This window comes from Colias philodice, chromosome 16 (genome assembly GCF_061535455.1).
Source record: "Colias philodice isolate Cphi_HAF_F1 chromosome 16, ilColPhil1 Martin Lab GWU primary, whole genome shotgun sequence".
NCBI lineage: Eukaryota > Metazoa > Arthropoda > Insecta > Lepidoptera > Pieridae > Colias > Colias philodice.
In genome coordinates this window covers 5,130,034-5,150,304 of record NC_143101.1, presented here as the reverse complement: position 1 = coordinate 5,150,304, position 20,271 = coordinate 5,130,034, and the positions used below count along the sequence as shown (strand labels likewise).

General features: G+C 31.4%; 1 protein-coding gene across 3 annotated transcripts in view; it reads right to left on the bottom strand.

The window, feature by feature from the left end:
• The window catches only part of LOC149481638 (uncharacterized), a 46,542-nt gene that overhangs the window by 24,365 nt on the left and 1,906 nt on the right, over nt 1–20,271 (bottom strand). For 2 of the 3 annotated variants that reach the window (XM_089705213.1, XM_089705214.1), the window contains exon 2: nt 12,707–12,746. The exons of the other annotated variant lie outside the window; for it this stretch is intronic. The gene's annotated coding sequence lies outside the window, so the exon portion shown is untranslated. The remainder of the gene's footprint in view (nt 1–12,706; nt 12,747–20,271) is intronic. 3 annotated transcript variants of the gene reach the window in all.

The window sequence follows — 20,271 nt, the reverse complement described above, 5'->3', positions numbered from 1 at the left end:
TATTAATTTTAAATGAAAATAAATTGTATTATAAAATTAGTTCTAGAGCTTTATTTACTGTCAGGTGTATATTATAATGATTATTTTTCCGACCCAAATACCAATAGAATTGCACCATTCGACGTCACGTGGTACAACCTACATGGTATTATACTGATAATTTTTTGAAAATTTTCTCTGGTCGTTGACGTCAAACTGACAGGTTCAATTCAATTGTGAAATTATTGGCCGACATTTGGGACGGAAAAATAATCTCCCGAATACCACACGAGCTTCAAAATTATCTGGCATTTCCCTCAAGGTTCCCTGCAAACAAATAAAGTCGTCAAGTTTAAACTAAAAACTTGACTATTTCATTTGTTTGCAACGAACCTATCGGAAAATACCCGATAATTTTGAAGCTCTTGTGGTATTATAAGTGAAAATATATCACCATAGAACGGTACATTAAAAGTATTTCTCAGTTTAACGGTAACATAATGACACAAACTTTACAAATCATAAAATTGTTATGAATCATATACTTACCTATTTGAAATGTTAAACAAATGTAATAAACTAAATACTGTCTGTAACATTAAATAATTAATGGCACAGAGCTTGATTTAAGCACATTTAAGTAAGTCAATTCCAGTGCTCTACAGTCTACGGTCTACCTTAATAATAATCATTTAAGTAAATTAACATTTGTATTAAGGGGCCGTATCGATTTTAAGAGTGATTTTGACTTGTTTCTTTAATTCTTTAGGAGCTCGTTTAAAAAAACTAACTACTATGTTATATGAAGTTAATGGTATAATTTAAAATTCTCTAGAATATTCGATTATATAGATCTGCCGTAACAACGTTTGCGCTCCCGTATATAATCGAAAATTCTAGAGAACTTTAAATTATTCCATTTCTTTCATAAAACATATAATATGTATTTTTTTTATTGCAAATTTTTAAGCATTAACCTATCATTTAGTGTGTATTTTTTATTTTTTTTAACTCTGTTGTAAGAACTAGAAATTCGACGCCATATACGCATAAAATTTCATCAAAGTAAGGCTATTTTAACTTAGATGTTCTTTGAATTTTTCAATAAAAGTACATAAATTGCCTCGAACATATTTTAGGATGTCTCAGTGTCTTTACTGTAGTATATTTTATAAGAAAACTTCTTCTATTAAATTCCGTGTAAAATACAAAGACACGAACGTCCCGCATGGAAAAAATTGAAACACGCCTTAGGTTATTGGCTATTAAACAAACTGGACAATGAATATCAATAAATTGTCTCGAACGTATTTTAGATATTGAATGAATCTTTAATTTAAGATATCATCACACATTGTTACTAATTTAGTTTTGTTAAACGAGCTTCTAAAGAATTACAGAAACAAGTAAAAATCACTCTAAAATTGATAAAGACTCTTAACCTCAATATGAACGAATACAGAAAATTACTACAGCTTTATTTGAGTTATTCTTTAAATAGATACAATTATACATTATATCAAAGAGGCGTGTTGGTTGGCACGTGCCATGTGCTTTAGTTAACAATGCTTGCACCTGTAACTGTGTAGGCGGTACGCATTATGGGGCAGTCAATATTCGATAAGTAAGATTTAAATCCGACATAACTATTCTTTTATTATTTCTATTATAGATATCATATAATACAATAAAAGCGCGTTATAATTAAAAAATAAGTATGTATCTGAGATTTAAATGTATGAGATGATAATATGACAATTTTTTATTGTTTCACGATCAATTCATACTTGAATAGCTTTCGAAATCAAACAAAGAGATATTTCATGAATTAAAACAGTCATTTGAAAAATAAATTATCGGTATAGACTAGAATCTATTCGGAACTAAACATTTGTATGTAATCTTTTATCAGATTAATAATTACAGACTTCGCAGTTTGGTACCAACGACTCTATACGCTTGAGTTCCACAGATAATTTCAAATTTATAAGCTATCAATCGTTTGTATGATTGACACAAAAAATTAAGGTATTGTCGCGTCATGTTTGTAAATGGGAACAGACAGGTTTTTGCTTGCTATCATTTGGGCTATTATGCATGACCGCGGCTGTTTTGTCAAACACAGTGTACAATGACCATCGTTAAGAGCTGACCTGCTATTTTTTACACGTTCTACAAACGAGATATTTGGATTTGAACATGTCCCGAAACGAGTGTATAGACTGCGAATACTGAGAATTTTATATACTAAATGTGAACATGACAATGACTAGTTTCACTCTCTTTAAGTAGGTTTATGCAAAATTTTGTTGTCCTACAACATTTTAATTAGCACTGTTGCGAATTGAACCGGTAACTGCTGGAAATCATCTCGTAAACAAAGACATTATGTAGAGCTAACAAAAGAAATCTCCACTTGTCCTTACTTAATATTAAAAATACGAAATTGTTTGTTTATTTTTATTTCACGACGCCATAGAGCAATTTGGTATGTGGTAATATGATTTTTAAGGTTTCCATACAGGACTACACAGGTTACTTTTTACTGCGATACATTCATTGAGAATTTCCTTTGACCACTTGGAATAAGTCGCGGGAAACAGGTAATGATACTAATCTTTTTTTTAATAACATGTATCTATATATATATACTTTTACGATAACTTTTATTATCATTAATGACAATAATATAATGTTACTGTTTATTCCAACAAACAGATATAATGTATCTAATTTCCAATCAAATTGTTCCATATTGCTCCCGGAAGTAAGATCACGAATTATGGCAATTGAAGTTCCATTTCACGAACCGGTCCTGTTTCTAAATCGATCGTTTTATTGAGAAATTCGTTTCGCTTTTGAGTTTAGTTACGTGTCGTCATTAGTGATGTTCATGTAACGGGTGGACGCGCATGATTTCGTATTGCATCGGAAACTATCGCATATTTCAGACGTAATCTAACAGAATCTAAGTGCAATACATTGATGCTTGTAAGTCATGGTTGTATCAACGGTTTCTGATATGTTATGTTACGAATTACGATGGCGTAGATGGTCGTCTGCTCTATGTAGGTATGTATCAATATATTCTAAATATTACTTGTACATATTAATAATATAGTGTCTTTCAGTGCAGTGCAAATACAATATGAACCAATGGTTCAGATTTTGACTTTAGGCGACAAGCCCTAACTTCAATAAATTCATGGAACTTCAATCAAAACGTTGTAACTTTTGATTTGTCTCTTGGTTTTAACAATACACAACAGTCTGTCCAAGAACTCAGTATTCGATATTTTGTGTCGTTTATCATATAACTTTTAATCACAAACAACAGGCAATGTACATAGCAAATCAAATATATATACGGTATTGGATAACTCAGTAAGATGAAGGCTTTACCGTAGATTGAACACGCATTTTGATTTTATGCAGATTGCCTGTATTATGCTATTTCTCGAAAGTTTATCTTCTTCAATTGAATTACTTTCTTCAATTTTAATGAAATTTATCCTACCATATATTGATTTTCCTGAAAATACACTATAATGTATTGTAAAGCTACTTCCCTACACACTTACTTATGTACTACACCTAGATTTAACTACATTTTTAATTTATATATTAACAAGTTTTTATTGCATTATACGCATTACGTATACGAGTATGAAATTACTGATACTTAGTTGTTTATACATATAAAGTTTATAGAATCCTAACAATCTCCGATAGAAATTGTTAAAAATGTACCCAGGTATGTAATTTATTATTATCTCCTTTAGTTTCAAAGAATTAAATTCTTACGCAATAACTGCTAACAATCTGTCATAGAAAACAAGTAAGGAAATGCAGTTATAGATAAAACCATAAAGTGAGCTCATAAATCATCACAACTGGGAGACTAGATAAAGTTGTCGCTTTGATTTAGATCCAATTTAGGTACTTGAGTATTGCATGAAATAATAGATTTGCGAACGAAAATTATAGCTTTTCCCGTATAATTGCATTTATCAAAGAGTTTTCATTTTACACCTAGACAAGATACATAATATCTATACAATGGAATTATTGATCTTGTTGTTTCAAATGAAGATTTAAAAAATACTTATTAATTATCACCTAAAGCTGTCCTAAAGCTTTTCAGCCGCAACTTCGTTATCGTTGTGTAAAACTGAACAAATAATATACTTACCTAAATCATACAAAGCGCTGTTACAAATAGTATAAGTAATTTTGTAATTGTTCTTGTGTTTAAAATGTAGTACATGAAAAGTAGCAAAGCCTCGATAAATATTTTAATGATATAGGACTCCTGACCTCACCTCTCGTCTACAATCATCAAAATTTCTTCCAATTGTGTTCAACTTTAACATAACGGCAATTCATCCAATCATTAAAATGTATACAAGTATTCAATTACATCAATACGTACAATCATCGGAACTTGATATGTGAGCATTTCATACTAAAGAAATGTCATTACCGTGGAATATATCATTATGTTTGTATTTCTACCGCGTGCTCCGAGATCCACAATAATGAGACCTTAATAGCATATGACATAGTTGTGTCAGTCGTGTATCATTCAATTAAATGTAATCTAATGGAGGTGCGTTTTATCTAATAGTAGTGTAGTTATTTTGTAAACGATTTAATGTGTTTGAACTTTTGTAAAAGTGTTTTATTACTCCACAGATGATGTGCATTCACTACAAGGCATCGTGAGCCTTACATTTAAGGAAAAATGTTAAATAATTATAACTTGAAAAACATATTGTGGCAGGAAACGTGTTTATTAAAGAATTCATCTTGAAATACCTATTGTTGACAACAAGTACGTAGTAGAGGCACAGAATAGTTAATAGTTACTGGTAGAAGATAGGGTTGGTTTGCGTTATCGATACGCGCAACAAATTATTATGCTCTGCTGACTTTTTTCTATTACCCATTTCCAAATATGGTACGTTGAATTTTATTTTTAATTTCTTTCTCGACGTTATAAATAATTACAAACCTTTATCAAGTATAATTACTGCCCCAAGTAATCGTCATTAAACGAGAGGGCCGTGCCCAGTACCTTTCCATTTAAATGCCTATCTATTTATATCATTACAGAACAATCAAATATTTATCGATCAATCAATCAATCAGTCGATATATTTCGGCGCGCATACTGTAATTACAAAATGTGTTAAGTGCGTCAATACCAAATTATGTTATCCAAATCCAGCTTCCACGTGCCACTCCTATACTTCACAGTAAGCATAACATTGTAGCTATTAAAATAACATTTATAACATACCTTGTAGCTGGCATCTATTGATCGACGAGTGAATAACTGAACTTTACCAAATCACGGCGACTAACAATGTTTGTAGAAGCCATTAGTGGAGCTTTTTTTCAGCATAAATAAATATCGGGCTTATAAATATTTTAGGTTAAGAGATTTTAATAAGTTTATTTGTAATGTTGTCTTGCTTGGTGTTACCTGGAATTTGTTTGGCGTACATTATAATGGTTGTTTGATTTTAATTAATTAAAACTTGGAAGTGCAAGTATAGGATTACCTGTCTATGATTTTGATTTATAGTTAAGTATTGACGAGATTTTCTAATTGAAGTTGCATCTTCTTATATATAAAAATGAATCGCAAAATGTGTTGGTAAGCGCATAACTCGAGAACGGCTGAACCGATTTCGGTAATTCTTTTTTTATTATATTCCTTGAAGTACGAGGATGGTTCTTATGTAGAGAAAACGTAAACATGTACCACGGGCGAAGCCGGGGCGGACCGCTAGTTGTTAATAATTTTTTATGACTGCCACAATATGTCTTTTCTTAATGCGAAGCTATATTATTTAGACTATTATACATAGTTTTTATATATTTAACAGTTTGAAAATAGAGAATTATCTCTGGTATTAACCAAGACATTTGTACATTCACTACATCTTCTTTCACGTAAAAATTCCTCCTCTTTTACTACCTTCCTTGAAATATAGCATTAGTCTCTACTTTTGAGATGATAGTGTCTAATTTGTAAGGCATCTTCTCATCAGTACAAACCGGCCAAGATTGAGATGCACTCATTAGATTTAATAGACGCGACTGACGGCAGGTGATGCTTTCTAATAACTCATATATTACATGTAAAACTACGTTAGGCTACTACAGTACTGAGAAATGTGTTATTACCGTACTCCCTGAAAGAGAATCCTAGAGTATAGATATATGAGGCTATTTCTTTTATTTTATAGAATAATTATGGACTATAAATTTATATAGTCGACAGCCTTCGGGTAAATAAACGTGGCAGAATACCAAGCAAATAGTGCAACTTTGAAATGTTGACTTGAAGATGAATAAAATAAAACAACTGAGTGCAAATTTGAATTGGATGCATATATATTCAGCAACATAATTTGAAATATTTTTTCTGTATAATATGAAAAACTCACAGACGTTAATATAGTGTAAGCAAACAATCAAATCAGATATTTATTATTTTACAAATAAAGTATGTAATTGAAAGAAGCACCAAAATGAACTAGGAAGTTTTTCTAAAAGTGTGGTACAGTAAGCTAATTTAAATTCAATTGGGGTTTATGAAAGTGATTTAAATCTAGCTCTCTTCGCATTAGACCACATTGTAAGTAACTTGAAAAATTATATACACATTAGAAATATTTTGAAGTGAAAACTTCTTTAGCGGCATTGGGTATAAAATCTTAAACTCGCGTCAGGACACGTGACCTGATCGAAAAAGCGACGGATGGATATCAAACATGCTCAACGTTAATAATCAAGTTTTCACTTCTGCCGGCACTCCCGGAGTGCAACCCGTCTTTTTTTATTATGTACCGGATTAGGTGTTAATTCTATAAATAGAAAAATGACACAAATTTAAAATGATACCTAGTTTAAAGATTTAGAGAATTTTCTCAATCAAAAATATGAAAATATTGACGATATATGAAATAGTGACATCCTATTTAATCAGATAGTAATTTCTTTAAAACGGAAGAGTTCCTTGATCCATTATCTTACTGCAAATCACCGCCAAAAGTCGGTCAACAACTATAACCATATAGGCATTTACTAAATACACTAATGTTATGTACCAACAAATGCTTATGCATGCCGATCATTAGGCTCTTATCCATTACACCTGATTGATGATTCGGCGTTCTTTCTACCTTCAGATATATTACGATCCTGTCTAGAGCTTCCTGTACCGACGGCATAAAGATGTTAAACCTAATTAAGTATTGTTTAATAGTAGTGAGGTGATGAGGGTTAATTAGTGCAATATCTGTTGAGTTGGTTAAAGCTCTAGCGGTTTATTTTTGTGTGTATTCTGTCGATTATGAAGACTTTGTATGTAGGTAGGTAGGTACCTAAGACATGGATGAACAGAAATTTATGGGTAGTTATGTTTGTTAATTTTAATAAGTACGCATTGAAATATTCTGGGTTCCAAAGCAGACTGTCATAAACCAATAAGTAAAAAATAAAATAAAACGGACAAAAAAAATTGTTATGAAGCATCCCACAAGTAAATAAATAAATAAATCATATATTTCACATAATTTTTTTTTACAAATTAAGCATGCATGTTTTAGGTTTTCAAAGGAAATAAACATGATAGAAATACGAGAGAAGGTGTTATGCCACTTCTAATCAACTAAAGTTAACAAACATACAATAAGTTAACATAACCGTGTGCTTAGGTACTGCGTAATTACGTTTTCAATATAATTGTGCATTTGAAGGCGCCTGTCAATGAAATGTCCTCTGAACAAACAATACTACATTATTCAACTAGTGCCTATTGTTAGAGCATTTCCTCTGTATACTAGGTGAAGACAAAATTATCTTGCGAATGATAATACTAATGCAAGATATACTCGAGCTTCGAAAACTATAATATTCACCAGGTTAAGGTACCTACTAATTTGAAAGTTAACTCATGACTGCACTCAACTAGAGTTTTCAGTCGTCTTCAATCATCTCAATTTAATGCAAAGCTTTCTATTTTTAACGTTGTAACTTCTTAACCCCCTATGGAAGATATTTTGCGGAATGGTGAGTATTTTGAAAAAATATACAAGCTTTATGACTCTTTTCCTATACAAGTACAATATTTTTACACTGAATTTCGACATAGAGTTCAAGTTTTTTTGCACTGACAATTTTCGCAGATCTAATACAAAGATTGTAGCCTAGATGTGCAAAGTTTTACAACAAAAAAGGAATACTTATTGTTAATGATTTGAACGAACAATAGGCACCATTAATGCATGTATATCTGATCAAGTTATCATATTAACCCAATCCATTAATACTTGACCTCTCGTTTGAGCTAATGACAATGAAACATACTGATTTTATTCATCAAATTAGAGATAGCTAACAATTTCGTTTTTAAATATTAAATTGACGTTTTTTCAAGGTTTGTGTGTCATTTATTATAAAGCTAACACCGTTATTACTATGCAATTATCGACGACACACAATCTAATATCAAATTATAAAAATCATATAAAGTTTTTAGTGTTTTACGTGCGACCATGAATTATTTTTCTTACATAAAGTTATATAGACACTCCTAGATACAAATGGTTTTCACAGGACGTGAAAAACGTAGGAATTCTATTCTGATGATGAATCATTCCCGTATGTATTCCAGAGTCTATGAATACGTTGAAAATTGCTTGAATATGTAGAGTCTTTATAGAGTAAACCGTAGAATGAATAATTTTGGAAGATTCTCGATCTCTTAAATTGTGTTTGTTGTTGCTTGCAATATTTATTACCATAAAGACTATAATATAAATGTTATAAAAATTAACAGTTATCAAGACGTCTTCATTAGAGTGAAAAATAGGATTGAGCTTCAAATTATTTATTTGTTTGGCAGAGCTAGTAATAAATTATAACAGTGATAAAATCTAAAAACTTGTGACTACGTATATTGCTCTCAGTTTCGATAAAAGTAGCAGTTTTATTCACATTCCTTCCTATATACGAGTATATTCAAATACCTATACATACCATATTAGAATAAGACAGGTTTGTGATTAATACCACATACAAAATGAATTTTTTCAACTGTGAAAGTACCCTCGTTTTCATACGTGTTGAAAAAATCTGTACCTAGTCATGGTCAGGTTATGCAGTCGAGTTACTGAGAAAGCTAGACATTTAGATATAGCATAATTTACAATTTCGTTTAGTATTGATGTCCCGAAAGTCTTTGCAAAAGTATGTAGATTATGAAAGGGAGCCAATTATCGTCTTTTTGATTGTAAATTGTTCTTTATTGTTTCAACTTCAAGTCTCTTTTACTCAACGATTGTAGGTATTCTATGATTGTATTGCTAATACTTATAACATAAGTTTGAAACGTCCATATAATGACTAATAAGTTGTTTTAGTACCTACTGGAAAACTGTACATTCAAGGGATACAAATCTCAACAAAAACACGGTTATTTAAAAGAGACATTTTCTTCAACATAGAGTAAAACTATAAACGTTAGAAACGACCATGTGCATTTTCTCTAATCCATATTATTACAGTATGCGTGCGTGGTCCTATTTGTGTGCAATTTCCCTGAGTTGTCACAGGGGTTCAGTAATTGTAGCAATGAGGATGCCATGCTATAATCACGAGCAGGTGGATTGGCAGTTATAGGTTTTTTCTATCCACAATTTCTTATGCTAAACGACGTACGGCATACCCTATTACGTATTCTTTATAATCACGCGCGTGTCTTTTAATAAATGCAAATGATCGTGATACATGTATATTAATCAAAATTATATTCTAGTTCTCTTCTTGGTAAGTAGAGAATGTGATAAGCTTTTCAGAATGCGGTTATCCTAAAGGACATCAAGTTACAATTTTCCTTGCACAAGAAAATATCATTAATCAATGAACCGGCCGAGGAATGAGAATCCAATAACCACCTTAATCAAAAAGCTCGCAAAAACCTCATTTATGCATTAATAGCAAAATAAGAACCTATGTTCAAGTAACTAGCGGCTGATTTATAGTTTACTATCAAATGATCATCAAGAGACCCGTTACCAAGATTTCATTATCACGCGGGAACAATTATAAGTTAGAGGCGTACGCGAAAAAACGACCTCTCGACCCGCATATTCTAAGATACTATACGGAAATCAAAGGATAAACAAGCAAATTCTTTCAAATCATCGCGTGGACGTTAGATATTGATGATATAAATTCCGCAACAATGCCTCGATCCGTTGGTTATTTTCTTCTTATGACATAGTTGGTCAATTATTGTCTATCTACCAGATGTCGATAAAAACCGCAAGCCATGGCACATACCGCGCTTTTGATGGCACGCATTTTGAGATATAGTTCGCCGCTTTAAGCGCTTTCTCTTTACCTCTAAGTCTATTTTCGAGAAGCAACGTTTTTGCTGGAATAGCACGCGTGCGTGTCTCGTGCGTGGATAATGGTAGTCTATTGCAGTTTTATACAGCACTCCGATACGTTAATGTGATGTGATGTACTGATCGATGTCCAAGTATGTAACCAATGTTACTTACGTGGTGGTCGTATTATTACATTTTTTGCGTGGATTATTTCATAGATAATCGGACTTTTTGCACGTTGTATTGAGAAAAGACATTGTTTTAGAATATTCACTACAGTTCTTCGTATAATGTATTGAATAATCATACGTACTGTTACGTTCTCCATATTTAAGATATTATTATTAGAACCCGCTGTATGCATACATCGTTTTGCCGAGAAAAGAAATACGACCATCTACGATATACAGATGTATTTACAGCTTAGACTATTGAAAATACTCATTGTTTCCTTATTCCTAGTATGTAAATGTAGTCTTCTAAAACAGCCGATATAAGAGTTTGAAACCAGCTCTATAGATATATTAAAAGAACTTGAAATATGGCCCTTATTATATACCAATCCTCATTTCACAGTAAACAGTAAAAAATAATTTGGAAAATCCAAAAGTGCACGCCTCATAATTTTTTTTTAATAAATATTTATTAATTATTATTTTTGTTTATTTAATAACAATTAAACCACATCGAATCAGACCCTGAAAAATGAAAGGGTTCTATTCCTGAGCATACTCAAGCGTAAGAGAAAAAAAAAGACTCGATTAGTAAAGTATTTCGGTCGCTATCGTGTTAACAAGAAAAAGGATCCGCACATACAGACACACGGACGTCCAAGACAGAACTTTTTTAAACTGTTTTTTAACTAGTTTAAATAACAAAAATGACATCAAAAATATAATGAACGTTAAAAATAGTGTTTTTTCTTAATATGTGTGTGTATGTATTATCTTACAAGTGCAATGTATGATACATAAAGACATTTTAAGTTTGAAAAATCAGATGTTTTGCGCGAAGTGACAGTAGCCTCAACGCTTCGCTTATGAGGCGTGCAATATATAAGAACGGTCCATAATAACTTATATGATATAACGGTTCCATTAATAAATTATAATAGAAACATCCTCTCATAAAAAGTTCTTCAAGTAAAGGATATGCGACTGTTACTTAGTAAGCAAATACCACCCGGTTTGATAGATTGCAGGCAAAGTTATTAAGGCTATTGACGCAAGAAACGCATTATGGTCTACACCTAGGCGTTACTCTATCAGGAACAAGTTTCTTGTTTATTCAATTACCTACTAGATGTTTCCCGCGCTCATTTTCAAACTAAGAATTCTTGTAGGATTTATTCCATTTCTGTTTCAAGGAACTGAATGAAAATCATGTATTTTTAAAGGGAGTTTTTACGGAAGGGGAGACTAAATCCAAGGTAACATTAAACTAATGGCATGAAAATAACACGAATCTACTAATTATGTATGTATTATTAAAACAGTTATAAACATAATTCCTGGTATTGTTGAACATAGTACATATAATATGCTACTCGAATTGTTATTATTTACTAGCGTAAATATGCGGTTTTGTTTGGAGGTTATAAAATAAAATTAATAATGAAAACGATTAAATTCATAAAGATTACTAGGGGACAGTAAATGTATCATTTGACCATATAGTGGTCACATAGGCTGAATAAAATAATAACATAATAATGGGTACCTACCTATTAAACCCAAAATTAACATTCTGGTTATGTAAGCCGTTTAAACGAATACGAGGATAAATGTGTTCAAACGTAATTAATAGCTAAATACATGTGTCTATCTCAATTCTCAGCCACCTAACATCTCACGAAGGATGAATACCTAATAATTTGTCCTACTACTTTCTATATTTTAGTGACTGCTGTAATAAATTAAGATTTTGAAGCGCCCATAATTTATACCTATAAATTCGTAGCGTTATTCCATACATATGTTAATGAATACAATATGAAATAAATAAACAAGTATGCCACAGCCACGGTATATCAAGATTAACTTCATTGCTATCATTCGTCAATTCAAACCATTTGTTAGATGAAAATCGACAGAAACTGGATTTGAATCGATGGTTTCAATCAAATGCTTTAAATTACGCTAGTAGTGATATTTGATACCAGTAATAAAATAATATTGTCCTGAATATTGATTTAATAACATTGTATAGTTTTGAATGAATTTATTATAATATTATTTATTCTTATGCCTACATATGCTTCACGTTATTTTTTCTTTGCTATTTTGTTTAAAGTTAAAAATCGCTCGTAGTAAACTTACCTTACGTCATCATTGCAGTCTCTTATGCCCTTTTACAAATCTGTAACCAAAGAATATATTTTGAAAATGTATTTTTAAGAAAATGCTTAAATGTAGTATTTAACTATTTTTTTCTTCTTAATATGCAAAATTAATATTCAATAAAGATTCTGCCACGATTAGCGCGCATACCGATGTACATATTTAAATTTACTTAAGGTTACTAAACAAATAATGTATGCGCATAGTTCATTCACTTAAACAATTATTGTGAGGGCGACCGAAGGTTTCAATATGTTTATTAATTCATCAACTTTATCTTGAAGAAATTAGAGGCTAAAATCGTGAGTGGTTATGAAGTTGTGCGATATGGTAGGATGGTCGGCAGCGAAGCGTGGTGCATGCCTAGCCAGCCATGCTTATGGCTTATTTCTTCCTGGGTTTTTTGAGACGGAAATAATCGAATTAATTAACATTCGCTATGACTGAGGTGGAGATGTTTTGATGGATGTGAATTATGGTGTTGGACGTTTAGGCATCTATTATGGGTTTTTACGTAAATTAAAATGTTGTACGTATCAGTGGCAAGAAGGAATAATGCTTTCGTAGGTACAGCTAAAACGTATTTCCAGCCGGGTGGGAAAAATATTAATTTATTTACCTTTTAAGATTTTGTTAAGTAGGTATAATTTGGTATTTAAAATTTTTAGATGCAGATAGAGATGGACTCTATCACACGTATTTTATATGTATTTTAATGCGAATAAAGTAAAGTTGGTAGTAGATAGGTACATAATACAATTTTCGTTACAGTTTCTGGAAATCATCCGGGAGGTTCTTTATAATTGATTATATTGATTATGTCATTATGTTGAAATTAAGTTGCAAATGGAGTTCCATGTCTCCTTGTGAGATATGAGGAAAATGCACTATAGTCCTCCGTCACTTATCGATCTTTTTCTTTATCGTTGACTAAAAGTAAAAACATAACACAACTTAACATATTTTTACACGCTTTATATTAGCTTCACCTGTATGTTTGTATGTTTGTAACCGACTTCTTTGGACGTGATTTTGACCCACTTTAAACGGCCAGATTTCGTTCAAACTTTGTAGATTTATTGAGGACCGATGACAATACACTAATTTGATAAAATTATTCCATTTTTCAATTTGCAAAAAGCGTGTTTTTTTTAGTTTTTTTAAACTATTATATTTATTTATATTCGTTCTCCATTTAGCTGTAATTCCCACACTTAGCACGGACAACCGCAGACAGTTGCTCTGAACTCTAAAGTCTAAGGGCGCCTAATCTCATGTAATAAGCATGCTCTCTGCGTAAATAACGATTTATGTTTGTAAATACCTGTGTCGCTTGTCCGTCTGGAGATCACGGTCGAAATTAATAGTGCAAAGACGTTGTAACGGAACAATTAAGCTTGGTTTTCTTATTAACTTTAACTATATTTTTTGTATACGAAATAACATGTATGGTTCTCAAATCAAGTAAGGTAACATATTCTTCTAGTGCTTTAGTTTACTTACGACTAAGTACGAAAGCTTTTTTAAATCAACTACTGCAATAAAGGCCTAAAGTTTTAAATATAAAACAACTAGCTGCGCTCCCCGGTTCCACCCGTGTTGCTCCGCTCCTGTTGGCCTTAGCGTGATGATATAATATAGCATATAGCCTTCCTCGATGAATGGGCTATCTAACAAAAATTTTTTTAAAATTTTCAAATCGATCCAGTAGTTCCTGTGATAAGCGCGTTCAAACAAACAAACTCTTCAGCTTTATAATATGAGTATAGATAGTATAGATTCTCTGCAATGTCATATATGTTTTAAATTTTTAATTTACATGGATAAATGTATTGGATTATAAATGAATTATAAATAGATTGAGAATTATCAAAAGTTTCGATGAGCATGTCAAATAAAGTTTATTGTACCATAACGACACGTTCCAAGACAAAGCTGATCGGCTAGATAAATTAATGATGTCACCACTGTCTGCCAACGTAAATAGGATCCTAATTCCGGATCTGCATGTTACTATAGTCCTAATTAGTATGTAAAACATCGCTTGAAAGTCCAAATACGTTTGGAATAGTAAAAAAGACAAATCACTTCGATCGCCTAGATTCTTATCTATTAATGTAGGTACAGCTCAAATATTTGAATTCAAATATTGATGTACAATCGATTTAGTTTGCTCAGTATTACTTGAATTATCAAGAAATAGAATTGTTGACCGTTAGAGCTTTTTTTTAAATATTGTTTACGATTATTGGTTTCGATGTGTTATTTGTATTTATATAAATAATTCCCTTAACCACTGCAGGTACATAGGCCTCAGAGGAAGGCTATGAGGGTTCACCACGCTTGCCAAGTGCGGGTTGGCAGATGTCACGTCTTCGAACTTTTAACTCTATACCTCTGATAGGTACAAATTGAATATTTTAATTTTTTTATTTAATTAATTTATTTTATTAATCTTATTCATGAACAAATATAAAATTTTGTGCTATGTTAAAGTTCGTGCTTCCATTGTTTTAAACAAGTCAGTTCTTGAAAATTAGTTATAATACTCTGTTGTTTTTATTACTTGAAGCTAAATCTACATTCATAACCGCTACTCGAACATCAAGGCAAATTTTATTTCGCAAATAAACAAATACTGGGAAAATAAAGGTATGCAAACTACGCAGTTAGACACATCGCCGCCTTCGGGACGTGATTGCACATTAGTGTTGCCAGTTAAACGCGACTAACATTTTGTCAGAATTCATTGTACTTTGTCAAGTACGTACAATATTATGAAAACGCAAAACACCTTGCCGTGAATTCTTAAAACGGTAATGTTTACAGTTTACATGGCTATTTGCGTTCACCTCTCGCTTTGAAGTGGTTAACTTAGTTTTAAAATTCTAGTTTGTTGTACACTAAATGTTTGAATATAATTATGCTTAACACTGGCAAGTACTTCAAAATCTTCTTTGCGTTTTATGCTTTTACTCCAACGGGTTTTTTTGGTTGGATATAGCTGTCATACGCGTCAATTAAATATTCTAACATTACGTTTGTCAACAATTTTGTATACGTGTTCATTACAATTTCATATAATGTAGGAATACTGAATCATATTTATTTATGTCTGAATGCATCTTTTTCATCCACAGGGTCGCATGGAGCACCCTTATAGCTGCAGATTGACAGAATCATCAGACTAAAGAGACTGGAGATCTACTTAAAGTCTTGGACGTTAAAATACCATGAAAATAGCTTCAGGAGAGCTTCACACTCCACAGTTTTTAAAACTCATGCAATAAACCATAGCTTACAATGTAAACTATGTGGATATTGTAAAAAATTATACTGAAGAATTGGACCAAATTGAAATAGCAAAGAATTATAGAGAAAAAAAAAGCTACAAAACAAAGTACATATTCGATGAATTGAAATGACGCATGCGGATGTCTGAAAATCACCTCATGTAGCGTGAAAGTCGGTTCGTTGCTACAATACTGTGCTACAAGTTTCTCTAAGTACTTCACATTTATAATTGAAATTTTGTGTCTCTCAATAAGATACAATTTCCTAATCAAAAATTATCCGAAGAGATTACTAACTCATATCTGTTTTTTGTATACAACTACTCAATACACTACCAACTAAACCAGGAGATGATAGCAACATTTATAACCATAATTTATGGAGGATCTACTGAAGATACCATCAGTTGACGCTACATATTTTTACCATTTGACGGGATCCACATTAAAGTGAGCTTAACGAAGATGGTTTGAATCATAAAAGCATAACGAATCGCATAAAATAACTAGTTACAGGATTGCGTGTTATAAAGCTTCACCTTCCGTTATCCGACTGACCGTTACCGAATCATAACATATGGATCCAAAGTAACGGCGCGTGCGCAACGTTTAATTATTTTTATGAGGATTTAAATAGATTCACGGGTGTTGCGCAAACCGCCGAATTGAAAGATTCACTTTTCACGTCTATGAGTTCGTTGACTGGTGTTGAGATGAACTGAATTGTTGAGATCATGAAAATATTAATTCTTATTGAAATTATTTAATTGTAAACTCTCCATTGTTATATAGTAACATAAGCTTAAACCTATTTTGTTTCCGTTTCAGGAACACTGGCTGAACTGTACAAGTGTGGGTGCTTAGATGTTTCATGACTTTTAGGTTCTATGTGATGTCAGTTTCATGACGATATTTTCATTTTGGTATTGAATGGTTTTGAAATCATTTTAAATACCTATTATCTGATTCTTAGTAGAATCAATTTGGTTTAAATACAATATATTTTCCATGTTTTATGGAATTGTAAATTGATTTAGATTTAAGATATTTCTTACGAGGTATTAAAAATTTTTCGTATTGTCTTGGCATGAAATTAACCAAGGCACCTAGAAATCTCTACATTTCAGAAACTTTTGCAACAGAATTGTTATAAAGGTTTCTACATACTACATAGTTTAATTATATTATAATACTTCATAATTAATAGAAACCTTCCAAGCTGTACACGTATAGAATAAAAAACCTACACAATATGAAAGCTTTATTGTACAAAGTTTAGCCGATTTCTTTCGGGGAAAAACTTACTACTGTGAGTGAGTCATTAAGTATTAAAATAAATACTAAGCATTTTAATTAGAGTTCTAATATATTTTTTTCAATGATGTCACGTCTTTATGAATCATAATTATGATACAAAATTTGGGAACTCCCTAGATCATATATTTTGAGTATAAACTGGATTAGAAAACCTATAAATAGAGCGGTAATTCACAGAGATTTGCTTAATTATTTTCAGTTTTTGTAAATTTACACTGTAATAAAAATGAACAGTAAAAATCTACGTTAAAATTAATACATTAAATCGCAATAGCCCAGTAGCAGCCAATGGTGAGGTCGGCCTACCGTTACACCGGCTAGTACCGCCTCTTAGGCGGCACCTCACACCGTTACCATCAAATACGGATTGATCTTGTAATGATCTCACTTAATGTTTACATAAACCGAACGCTGGAGATATAGAAACAGCTATTTGAAGTCATAAATATGTATTTCGATTAGCTTATAGCTTTTCAATAATTTCAAGCAAACATTTAATTTGCTTATCCATTTGGATTGAAAAGTACTTTCAATGATTTCAGGTTTTATAAGCAGGTAAAAACTAAACTAAGATAATAATAGTTACTTTCTTCCCTCATTTTCTTATAGACTCTACTCATAATCTGATCTGATCGTTGTTTAAAAATTATTGGTAGCATTGTTAAGTAGTTAAAGTCTAAAGAGAAAAATATACTCTTACTTAGATTATTCTTAAAAGCCTCTCTTACAAGTTTTAAAGTCTTCTTATACCTATCAAATTATAAAACCTTCCGTCATTCCTCTACTCAAGTGATTAACAACAAATCAACTACAATGAAATACAACCAACCTTACCACCTCAACTTTTCTCTGACTAGCCATATTTTTCTCAAGGCAAATGATTCCCATCAATACGTCACGACACTCGAACACAATGCACAATCACTTATTATGTACATATAATATTGTATGCGTCAATTATCTGCACTTATTATCGAGGGCTCTTTTTATTGTGTGGGAACGACCGGAACAATATCTTCGGAAGCGTTCACATCGTTTTATATCTTGAAAAACTTCTATCGGTTCTCAGGTAAATGCTTGCTGCGTTACTGTTAATTCAGAACTAATGAAAACACGATAGACCAAAAATTACCGTCTTATTACAGTCTAATATTAGGTTATGATTACCTATGAAAGACTTCACATTTGTTTTACTATTCAGAATAAAAGACATGAAGTTAAAATAATAGTTAAAAGATTAAAAAGAGCTTTTAATAAAAAAGCTTTGATATTTAACAGTTAAATAGTTTTATTAAATGACTCTACCGTGGCTCTACATCCCCAAAAACCTTTGTTATTTAATCAATGCTTATTTAAATTTGAAAACCACATTTTCTTAGATCATAAAAATTGTTTCTTGAAGCTATTGCATTATTTCGCTTGCGTGTGTGAAATAAATAATAATTGAGACAAATGAGTTCTTTCAGTCGATGTGAGTGATTAAGGCATGAATTATGCTAGATATAGAAGTTTTCTAAGTCTTTCTTATACATGTACCTACTTGAGTTTGAACACTATATGCACTTTATAAATGATAAAGAACTTTCAGTATCTTTTTAATGAAATTAATCAGTGCAACAGAATTTATTATCACACTCAAAAGCTTCACATCTGAAAACATTACACGCAAATATCTTTCTTTGTTGCTAAGTGAACAATTAGTAGCCTAGTACGTAGTACATTCAAGTTTACTCTAACAAGTCACAATTGAAAATAATTTTTGCCCAAACCATAAGCTATCCTTTATCAGGTCCATCACTGCAAGGTACCAGCTTTCCTCTTTCAACGACCATCATGAGATTTTTAAATTACATTTAAATAAGCCGGGCTTAAGAGCAAACAAAAGAGCCACTTTTCCTCCCTGGATTGTGCCACTAGAGCAATCAATTTTTTACTATTAATCTATGGTAACTTTAGCCATGTTCCTACGTTTTCTTTTTGTCATATCTTACTTATTAAAAAAAGATATGTATCTTTCAAAACGTAAGAAATAGGACAGATTTTCCGTTATGTTCCGTCTTCCATAAAACTAATTTTTGAACATTATAATTGAATTATCTCGCTCTTTTTGTTGGCTCTTAAACACCGAAATGCTTATTTGGAATCATTACCAGTTACAAGGCTAGTGCATAAACGAATTTACTAACTAGAGCCTTAAGACTTCTATAGACTAATATAATAAGAATACTTAGAGATATAGACTAAATAATATAGAATAGAGTAAAATTATTTTCATGTTAATGATAATACATTTTCCTTAAATAATTCATACTCTAGAATCTACATACTACGTAATTGAAGCATATGCTTTATATATTCCTTTCATATTATATAACGACGTTTCTAATGTGTTTGTGGTTTTATATAATCATTAAAATATAATAATTTAAATTTATAATTGAACAATAAAAATATGTACTAGACTATAATAATATGAAAGTATGAATATGTTATGTTTGAATTGAGAAGACAAATGCGTTAATTAGTTCAAATTCTTTGATTGCATAATGAATGGTAATAAATGGAACAATATCCGCGTTGAAATTTACCAACTCTCTTTTTATACATTATTTATGTACATCAGATTATTGTTCGGTGAAAATAAAGGTGTAGTAATAATTTAGTAAAACATTGGCAGTTCATTCTTTTATCATACTTTTGCAGTATTTTTTTTATCGAATATTTGGCTCTACCTATGCGATGTTATACAAATATTTTACAATTTGGAAAAACCTTAGCGTATTTTTTTAATAAATGAAGTACCTACCTATTAATTATGTGAGTAAGCAGATTGATATATTATGTGTGTAAGTAATAAAAACGAATCGCCAAATGTAAGCAGTAAGCGTAAAACTCGAGAACGGCCGATCCATTCGGCTAATTTTTTAACGTTTT